This window comes from Siphateles boraxobius, unplaced genomic scaffold (assembly GCF_051911475.1).
Source record: "Siphateles boraxobius isolate OS27281-9 unplaced genomic scaffold, OSU_SipBor_1 30, whole genome shotgun sequence".
Taxonomy (NCBI): domain Eukaryota; kingdom Metazoa; phylum Chordata; class Actinopteri; order Cypriniformes; family Leuciscidae; genus Siphateles; species Siphateles boraxobius.
In genome coordinates this window covers 5,777,501-5,788,130 of record NW_027508920.1, presented here as the reverse complement: position 1 = coordinate 5,788,130, position 10,630 = coordinate 5,777,501, and positions in this window count along the sequence as shown.

Genomic DNA, 10,630 nt, shown 5'->3' with positions numbered 1-10,630 from the left:
ATGCCTGAGCATGGAGATGTTATTGCTGTATGTCAGCTCCTTTAGACACAGCAAGCATTTCACCTTGAAACATAAACGAATAGACATGAAATATAATACAGCCATATAGTGAGGATTATTATTATTATTAATATTATTATTTTACTGTCTTGATATAATAATAATAATAATAATAATAATAATAATAATAATAATAATAATAATAATAATAATAATACACATACCTTATTGTGAGCAACCATTTAAAAAAACTCCCAGACAGGGGAGGATTTCCTCTTTCTTGTTGGCTCCATTTCAAGGAAAAAGGAAGAGGTCACAAAAAGCAAACAATTCCAAAAGGGCAATCCAAATCAAAAAGCAGTCCAGTCCAAATCCAAAAAATCCAAAGCAATCCAAATAATCTTATCTAATTAAAGCTCCAGTCGGCAAGTCTGGTAGATTGAGTGGATTTAGGCACAATTTTGAATGTTTAAAACTCTCATGCCCCTCCCCCACTATCAACGAATACCCTCCCACCGAATTCGTGCTCGTCAGTGCCTGTGCAAAAGATTTTCTGTGAACGTGCCCGTCTCATCAGCATCCATCAACACCATGAAGTATTTTGTTATTGTTGTTTTGTTATTTTGGAGTAGATTGTTACGAAATGGATTACCCACCAATTAAACGTAAATAAATACCATCGTCTGTCTGAAACGTTATTATTGCTGTATGGTATATGCGGCAGACATGGTCATTGTACATTGTTCTATTGCTTATACAACAGAGCTAACGTTAGTCAGATAGCACATACAATAACAGTAGCTTTACTACTGTTCTTACTCTCATAAGAAAGATAGAGTAGCATTGATTCTTCCAAAAAGCCTAACTTTATCCCTTCATCTGGACATGTTTATCCACCTAACGTTACGTTCACACGGATTTCAGTGCAAACAAAGCTAACGAACCTGCCCAACAAGTGCTAACGTTAGCTATCCATACCAACACATTTGGGCAAACATTGTGATTGTAACGTGCACGAAGGGTGGCGTGTGCACGACCTGTGATTGACAGTCAGATCTCACACCCCCCTGCGCTGATTGGACCCGATGATCCGGGACGGGTGGATTTTTGCAAAACAAATAACAAGCTCCAGGTGGAGTTAGAAGTTCGGGCTTTTTTCTAAAACCACTTTATTTATATTGTTCTGTCGGATTATAGTGTCGATTTCACTGTATATGATCAAAAAAATGTTGCCGACGGCAGCTTTAATATAACAATACTATAATATAGCTACTATAATTAATAACAACAATATACTATAACTGATGTAACCTGATATAATGTCATGATCCTGGTCATTTCTCTCACATTACGCTATTTTTTCATTATCTCACACACCCCCTCGTTATCCTCATCAGCTGTTACTCGTTCACTAGTTGGGGCTCTTGCCTCCTTTCACCTGAATCCTTTTCTCTTGATTAGCATCTCTATTTCTCCCCTCTCTTCCTTCCTGTCTTTGCCTGAGTATTGCATTACTCTGTGTATGCTATGTGCCATCTAACATTTTGTCTTCTGTCCTGTCTCAATCCTGTCGTGTCAGAGAGCTGATTGTTATATAGAGCCTTTTTGATCTGAGCCGGAGAATCGCCGCTTGCCTCAAGTCTCCCTCGAGCGCCTTCAGCCTGTGCCTCTACTCACTTGACGGAGATCTCTTCTAACTATCGTCTTCTAGGCTGTTTGCTGTGTTAGTTGTTTCTTCAAGCAGAGACTTTATTTGAATGTTACCCTTCTTCAAGAAGCCCTAAGTTCTTATTGAGAATATTTGTGTTTATCGATCCCCTGGCAAGCTCTCTCATTAAATTATACTATTTCTCCGCACCTGTTGTCTGGCTCTCTTACCTCATGACATATAATGTAATAATATACAGCCCTAACACATATATTGCACAATAACGACGATGACACAACTCTCTAACTCTGACTCTCTGACTATCAGACACTACAACTGCTTCTACTACTCCTGACAACACCCACAAGGTGGCGCGAGTTTCGAACCCCCTTTATCCGGAAACGACACTCGGACCGAACTGATGATGTATCTGAACAAACCGAGGCCTCGTTTGTCATTAGTCACGTGATTTCCATGTTAACAACAGAAGCCTCGAATCGCGGCTTCATCTGGCAAGCCCATTTTTTCTCGACACAAGCTCCGACGCCTCGTTCAAATGTCACATCACTAGATCCTCCATCCTTCCCTGCTTCAACCTGCACGTTACAGTCACAATATTTGCTCCCTGTTTTTCTCACAAGCTCATTTCCCCATATAATCATTAAGCTAATGAAGTTAAATGTATTGGGCTTGCTGTCCGAAGTGGAGGTGGAAATGCACTACTGGTGCATGTCATTTGCAAGAAGTGCCAGGGGGAGTTGTATTAATGTTTTATATTTGAATTTATTTATTTATTTAAAAAAAATGTTTGATGCCTCTTGCTACTGTGATTATCAACCTGGGTCATGAGCACAGTGATGCTCAAAGTTGCTCCTGAAGGAGCAGTATTTGGACTGGAGAGAGAATGAGGTAGTTATGGAGTATGACCCACCATTCATGACATGGAGCCCCTGAATCAGAATATCAGGGTGCTCTTAATGTCATGAGTGAGGAAGGAGGTCCTTGTCCCCGGAGAAACAGACACACGATTTCCAAAGCGAACCCCCTCCATCAGCCACAGAAAAAGGGAGCTTATGATATGTATTAGATCAGTGGTTCTCAACTCAAGTCCTCGGGACCCGCTGCTCTGCACATTTTGTATGTCACTCTTATCTGACACACTCAGTTCAGATCATAGAGTCTCTCCTAACGAGCTGATGATCTGAATCAGGTGTGTTAAATAAGGAGACATACAAAATGTGCAGAGCAGTGGGTCCCGAGGACTGGAGTTGAGAACCACTGTATTAGATGCAGTACTTCCCTCCCTCCAAAGCAAGGGCCTGAATAGCATGAGGACACGAGGGGCCTGCTACCGCAGAGGGACAAAATTCCGGGTTCCTCCAGCCCACTGTTCTGATGGGAGGGCCTTAAACTGAAATCTGAACAGGAGAACCTCCATGATCTAGAACATGAAGGATCACACTGCGTTGCATCTGGATGGGAGAGCCCACACTGCAATTTGAATGGCAGAGCCCACACCACAATTCGAATGGGAGAGCCCACGCCAGGCGTGGTATCTCACATGCAATCAAACGGGAGAGCCCTCTCTGCATCCAGATGGATGTACGATGGTCAACTGGGATATGTGGTCCGGTCTTAGAGAGTTGCTAAAGTTTGTGAGCTGAATAACTATCTGGATACGTATGTTTGTGAATGAGAAATATGTTTAGAACTTTTGTTATCTTTATAATGCATTACTAGGTGGTTGTCCTGCATCTTCAATAAACAGGCAACACTGAGTCAAAATGCAGCTGCTAGAGTTCTTACCAGGTCAAGAAAATATGATCATATAACACCAATTTTATCATCTCTGCACTGGTTACCTATTAAGTTCCGTATTGATTACAAAGTTTTGCTACTGAGCTATAAGGCCCTAAACAGTTTAGCTCCTGTGTATTTAACCTATATTCTGTTGCCCTACAATCCATCACACTCTTTAAGGTCACAAAACTCTTAAATTTTGGTTGTACCTAAAATATCTAAGTCCACTAAAGGAGGGAGAGCATTTTCACATATGGCTCCTAACCTCTGGATAGCCTTCCTGAAAATGTCCGGGGCTCAGACTCGCTCTCTGAGTTTAAATCTAGATTAAAGACGCATCTCTTTAGCCTAGCATTCATATAATGTATCTCCTAATCTTATACAGTTATATCAGATCAAATGCACATGATTATTCTTGCTTAATGTTATAAACAGCAGCTACACTAATTATTTTCTTTTTGCTTCTCTAATTTATCTTGGGATGCCCATCCTGAGGTAACTAGAGAATATGTCAGCTAGGGTGACCACCCATCCCGCTTTGCATTGTACCACACAGCATTTTCACCCCTTGTCCCGCACGTCGTTTCATCAGTCTGTTGGTTTTTAATGATCACATTAAGAAAACGTGCATGCATTCTTTGCCTTTAAGAAAAGAAAGCATTTTATTTATTATTTTTGTGGCGTAGTTTTTCACCTATAGTTAACACTTTTTTAATACAACAGCCATTTTTAAAATCCTATCCAATGGTTGAAAAGAAAGGAGTAAACACTGTTTCGGCCCACATCTGGCACTTGTGGAATACTGATCTGGCCCACATGCAGCGTGGAATAATGGCCCTTTGGCGGACCGCTCCTGTTTGCCAGATCTAGGCCACAAGCAGGCCATAGCAAATGCCACATGTGGCCAAGAGCAAATAAATAAACCAGAACTGGATCTTATCTGAACCACAAAGTCTTTGTATATTAAATACGGAGACATCTAAGCCTTAATAAGCTTGTTAACAGGCAGAATCACTGAAGGAAAGAAGAGAACAGAAAAAGAGACAAGCAGAAACACAATAACTACAACTGACTTCAGTCACAGCCTTAGATTAAATCAACTGAAGATAAAAGAAGACATTAAATCTCTGAAGATCTCAGCAGAGGAGGATTAAACAACTCCACAAACAGCATTACCAGCTTCACTTATTACTAACTAGACTGACTTTATTTCTGTCAGACGTCTATAAAGATCTTATTGAGAATTAACTGAGGTTTAACTCTTTCATTTGAAGTCACTATAACAGTGATTAGTTTTTCCATTAGTTCTTAGTAGGTTCTTAACTCTTATTTAATCTTTTGATTTAATTGGCTGCTGTGACAGTGTGTTTGTCAAACACTTTTGCAGCAGCAATTAGCTAAAGTGAAATGAGATCAGGTGATGATGGTTACCTGTTGAAGAATTTATAATCATCATGAACTAACCTGACTTTCTGATGTTATTTAAATAAAACCAAACAAGCAAATTTAATTGAACCATTAACCATTCATGATACAAACCCTGTATTCCAGCAATCAGATTCTAACAACCATGAGCACATTAATTTGGTGTACAGTGAAAAACACAGACATCAACAATCATCGTATGAATCTCAACAATGGTGACAATCAAAAGTGCCTAGCTGCAATGCATGCTGGGTACAAGCATCGTACAAAACATGCACTGCAGCATGAATAAATTACGCAGCTGAATTGACCTATTATGTTTAACCCTAAATATTTGCTTTTATTTTTTTTTGCTGTTGTTTTTGAAATGACAATTAGTAGCTTTTTTATGCTGATTAGAGTTGATCTGATTATCTGAATTATCTGAATTCTGTTGATTGTCACCGTTGTTGAGATACATATGCTGATTGATCATATCTGTGTGTGCCATACAAGAATAACTTTTTATGTTCACATTAGGTACAATATCCTAAATGATTGTTGCAGTACTGGTAGATTACTGGCACCAGGTCATAATTTGTAATATCAGCTAAATGTGATAATAGCACAACAGAATTGCTATTGATCCAGGCTACTTCATGATGATTACAAAACCATGAACAGGTGACAATGATCAATCTAATTTCACTTTAGCTTCCTTTGCTGCTGCTGCAAAAGTGTTTGACAAACACACTGTCTCAGCAGCCAAGAAAGACAAAAGATCAAATAAGAGTTAAGAGCCCAACGAATGGAAACACTTATCACTGTTATGGTGTGATGAAACAGAGTTAAACCCCTGTTAATTCTCAATAAGAATGTTTTAGAAGTCTGACAGAAATAAAGTCAGTCTGGTTAGTAATAAGTGACGCTGGTAATGCTGTTTTAAAAAGAATTTAAAAAGAATTGTTTATCTCGATTATCATGTTGTCATAATTGTTGGAAGCCAAAATCGAAACAAATTAATTGACCATTGCTGCGTTCACGCCATATCTTTGCAAGACACTGGCCCTTCAGGAGCAGGGTTGTGTGTCAGCTGTCACATTGCTTGGTTCTCATAGCACATATTTTTTGACTGAAACTTCAGGGTTCACCTTTCATATATTCAGTATGATCCTACACAGTGCGTTACATTCACTTAATGAAAAACTGATGCTGTGCTGTACAAGACATATTGTATCAAAAGGACACAAACGAAAAAAAAAAGTTCATATCTCCCTCTACGCTTGAGCAGCAGGGCCTGACTACAGTGTGATGATGTTTGCATATCTGAAGATAGCAACCAGGTGAACCACCACTGCAGACTACATTTGCATTTACTGTTGGTGAGTATCCATCCATTTTGCAGTTTTTATACTTAGAGGGATAAAAATAGACATATGAGAGAACCAATGTGTAGATGACAGCTTGATTTAGTTCTTAAAATTTGATAAAGGTGATCAGATAACAGAAAAGTTGATGTTAATATGTTGATTGTTGTAAATTTCAGAAGAATCAAAATAAACTTTTGCTCTAACTTCTTGTTTTTGATTTGATAAACAGTCAGAAAAAGATTAACTCTGTTAGGTCAGGTGGTCTTGCAGTACCCAGTATTGAACTACAATGGCGCCCTCCTCTGGTAGAAGCTTACAGTCTTCAATTCCCCTTTGACAGTAGAGAAAACGTAACCATTTTAGAGATAACATCCTCAGATCTGAAGTAGAACATGACCAGACTTATGTGGGCTCATTCTGGGCTCATTTAGCATGGCCACATACATTTGTCTTAAACATTAACAAATATATACATACTTGTATGCTTTGCAATGTGTTTGAGCCTATATATCTACATACTAGTGATGTTACATATGACACTGAAGCTTCGATGCGCGTATCACACATGCGACACAATTTTTAGTGAAGCCCCGTATCGGGGTCTGTATTGGTTTCCCCAGAGTCACGTGATCGATGACAAATGAAGCCTCACTTTCTGTCCAATCACGTGCGCGTTTCGCTTTGGGTGTCAGAAGGCTCGAACTCCAGATCTCATTTAATGAGTCATTGTTGGCTCAGTCTGGTTGATGGGTGTTTCAGGAGAGTGCTGTACATTGAAAGTTAATAAATATAATACATTAAATAACCAAAATTTATTTTTCACTACTTAGGCTATTCTTTTTTCTTTTGTCTTTTTGTGTTGCAAAATATATTTGCACTTTTGCTGATTGTAGGTAATTTGGTGTTGGTATTTGGGATTAGGGTGGGCTTAGGGGAGAGGGGATAGGGTGTTGGTGTATGGTGAAGGGTTTGTATTTAGAGCAAGGAAGACTTCCCCTATCTGGGAATATTTTGAGTTTATAGCTTCCAATGTGTGTATGCATATATATATATATATATATATATATATATATATATATATATATATATATATATATATATATATATATATATATATATATATTATTTAAAAAATGTTACTGTGGTACGTCATTTCTTACTTTCATATAACTTTTTTAGAAGGTGAGATGCTTGGTGTGTGACAAAGAGCTTGTTTATGGAAACAACACAGCATGCATGCTAAGGCATTTCAGAGCTTTACATGAGACTGCTCAGCCCCACAATCCAAGCACACAAAGTAGGACTGTTGCTTCATGATTTTTATTAATAATTGTGAATGCATTATCATGATTTCAATTAATTATGTATGATATATATTTCTTCTTTCATTATAGTATCTCGCAAGCAAATGGTTGATGAGGCATTGGTCAACATGGTCATAAAAGACTCACAGCCATTTACAGTGGTTGAGGATGAGGGTTTCAAGGGCCTCATCCATGCCCTTGATCCTTCCTATATAATCCCAACCAGACAGGTGAGGATAGCAGCAGAGGTTGATTTTTATGTATAATCTATATAATAAATCTTTATCAATAATAAAATAATTTCTTTATTGATAACTATGACTGTTTTGTGAACTCAAAAAGGCTTTAAAGAAAATGGTGGCTTCAAAATATGAAGAAGCAAAGAGGAAGGCCAAGGCAGACATGGAAAACGCAACTGCTGTGTCTATAACATCGGATATATGGACTTCTATCAACATGGATGCATATCTTGCAATAACCTGCCACTACACTGATGACAGTTATAAGATGAATACAGTGTTGTTGGATGTTGAGAAGTTCCCAAACAGGCACACAGCGGAAAATATGGCCCTGGTGAAAACGAATGTCATGATGGAGTGGGCAATCAAGGACAAAGTGAAGTGTCTTGTCACAGATGCAGCAGCAAACATGATTGCTTGTGCAAGAATTCTGCAAGTGAGACATTCAGTTTGCATTGCACATGCACTTAACACCATGGTTAAAAAGTCTTTTGATCAGGTACCAGCTCTGTGTGACATTCGGAACAAAGCTAAAAAGGTGGTCACCTATTTTCGAAGCAGCACCTCTGCCAAAGAAATGTTGACCCATGTGCAGCAAGAGATGAACAGGCCAGTTCTTAAACTTGTGAATTAAGTGGAAACACGCTGGAACAGCACTTTTCACATGCTTCAACGGCTGCATGGGGAAAGGCAAACTGTGGGAGCATCCCTTGCCTCACTTAAAACTGATATAGCTCCACTTCATGCACAGGACTATGAAGCCATACAGCAAGATCTGTGTGTTCTCGCCCCATTCCACCAGGCCACAGTAGAGCTGTCCGAGGAAAAACGTGTGTCTGGCTCCAAAGTAATTCCTTTGCTAAAAATGATTCACCATTCATTACAGGTTGAACAACTAAGGTATTTATTTTTATTTGTGTAGAATACTCTTAATTATTAAATTATTGAATTATTACATTTGTATTTTTGCACAGATTAAATAGTTTTCTATTTCATAGGTTAACCATGCCAATAACAAAGGAATTAACTGAAAACCTTATCAGGCGTCTGAGGGAGCATATCTGGAATATGGAGTCGCTCAGTATAATGACCATGGCAACTCTGCTGGACCCAAGGTTTAAAAAGTTGGGTTTCCTAAACCAAACTAAAATGACAGAGGCTGTCAAACGGCTAAAAGCAGAATTTGGTAATGTCATCAGGGCCGAAGATGAAAGACCATCCACATCATCAAGCACTCAGTCAACAGAAGCACCACCATCAACCCAACAGCCCACACCAAGCTCAAGTATTTTTTTTATTTTATTTTTTTTATTTTATTGTATTTTATATTTGTTGACCGTTGATGTGTCTTATATTCAATCAATGTACATGTACAGTCACTCCCAATAAACATAATAATAATAATTTTCCACACACTTGTAAGGTGGAAACCTTTGGCTTCTGTTGGACAGTGCTGTGGAGCAAAGCTCAAATGCCACTTCTGATGCGATCGTAGAAGTGGATAAATACCTTACAGAGACAAACATACAAAGAGCTGAAGATCCACTTGAATACTGGAGAATGCAGAAACATGTCTACCCCCACCTATATACATTGGCATTACAGTTTCTTTGTACCCCGGCCTCCTCTGTGCCATGTGAAAGAGTCTTCTCTAAGGCTGGGGAAGTACTGTCTAAGCGGAGAAATAGACTCAGCCCCAACACTGTGAAACAGCTTTTATTTCTTAATAAAAATAATTAAAAACTTTATCACCTTTCTGTCATTCCTACAGTTACATAAGCACTATCACTGCCAAGTGTCATAAGCACATTTAATAACAGATGATCCTATCAGACAATGTTCTTATTCAGTGGGTGTGTGTGTGTGTGTGTGTGTGTGTGTGTGTGTGTGTGTGTGTGTGTGTGTGTGTGTGTGTGTGTGTGTGTGTGTGTGTGTGTGTGTGCGTGTGTGTGTGTATACACAGAGAGAGAGAGAGAGAGAGAGAGAGAGAGAGAGAGAGAGAGAGAGAGAGAAATAGGCCTACATTAAATCTTATTGAATCTTATAAGCTTATATTATTTTTTATTGTCACACTTTAATGGGAAAATGAATTTATTTAATGAACAAATCAAACACAAACATGTAAGGCTTTTATTTGTACACATAACATTGAAACTATGGAGTGTGTTGTGGTTGCTTCATCTGCCAGAGCTTCTAACACAGGCTTCTGGCTGCTTTATTTTAAATAAGCACCAGATGGCGCTGTTCTCGACACTCTCGAAGCTTTGAATCTTTCACAAGCCAACTTAACTAGAAAAAGTTCGTCGAGACAAACTTTAAGTTGGCTTGTGAAAGTTTGGACCAGAAAGTTTAAAGAAGTTTAAAGTAGTTTGAAGTTTAAATTAGTTTGAATTTTAGAGTAGTTTGAAGTTTTGACCAGAAAGTTTGAAGAAGTTTAAAGTAGTTTGAAGTTTAAATTAGTTTGAATTTTAAAGTAGTTTGAAGTTTAAATTATTTAAAAGTTTAAATTAGTTTAAAGTTTAAAATAGTTTAAAGTAGTTTAACTTAGTTTAAAGTTTTAAATAGTTTAAAGTTTAAAGTAGTTTAAAGTAATTTAAGGTTGCTAGGGTGTTTCTAGTGGGCTGCCAAGGTGTTCTGGTGGTTGCTGGGTGGTTGGTAAGGCATTTTGGGTGGTTGCTAGGGTGTTCTAGGTGGTTGCTAGGCAGTTGCTAGGGTGTTGTAAGGTATTTTGGGTGGTTGCTATGGTGTTGCTATGGTGTTCTAGAGTATTTTGCTTGGTTGCTAGGGTGTTGCTAGGGTGTTTTAAGGTATTTTAGGTGGTTGCTAGGGCATTCTGAGAGGTTGCTAGGCAGTTGCTAGGGTGTT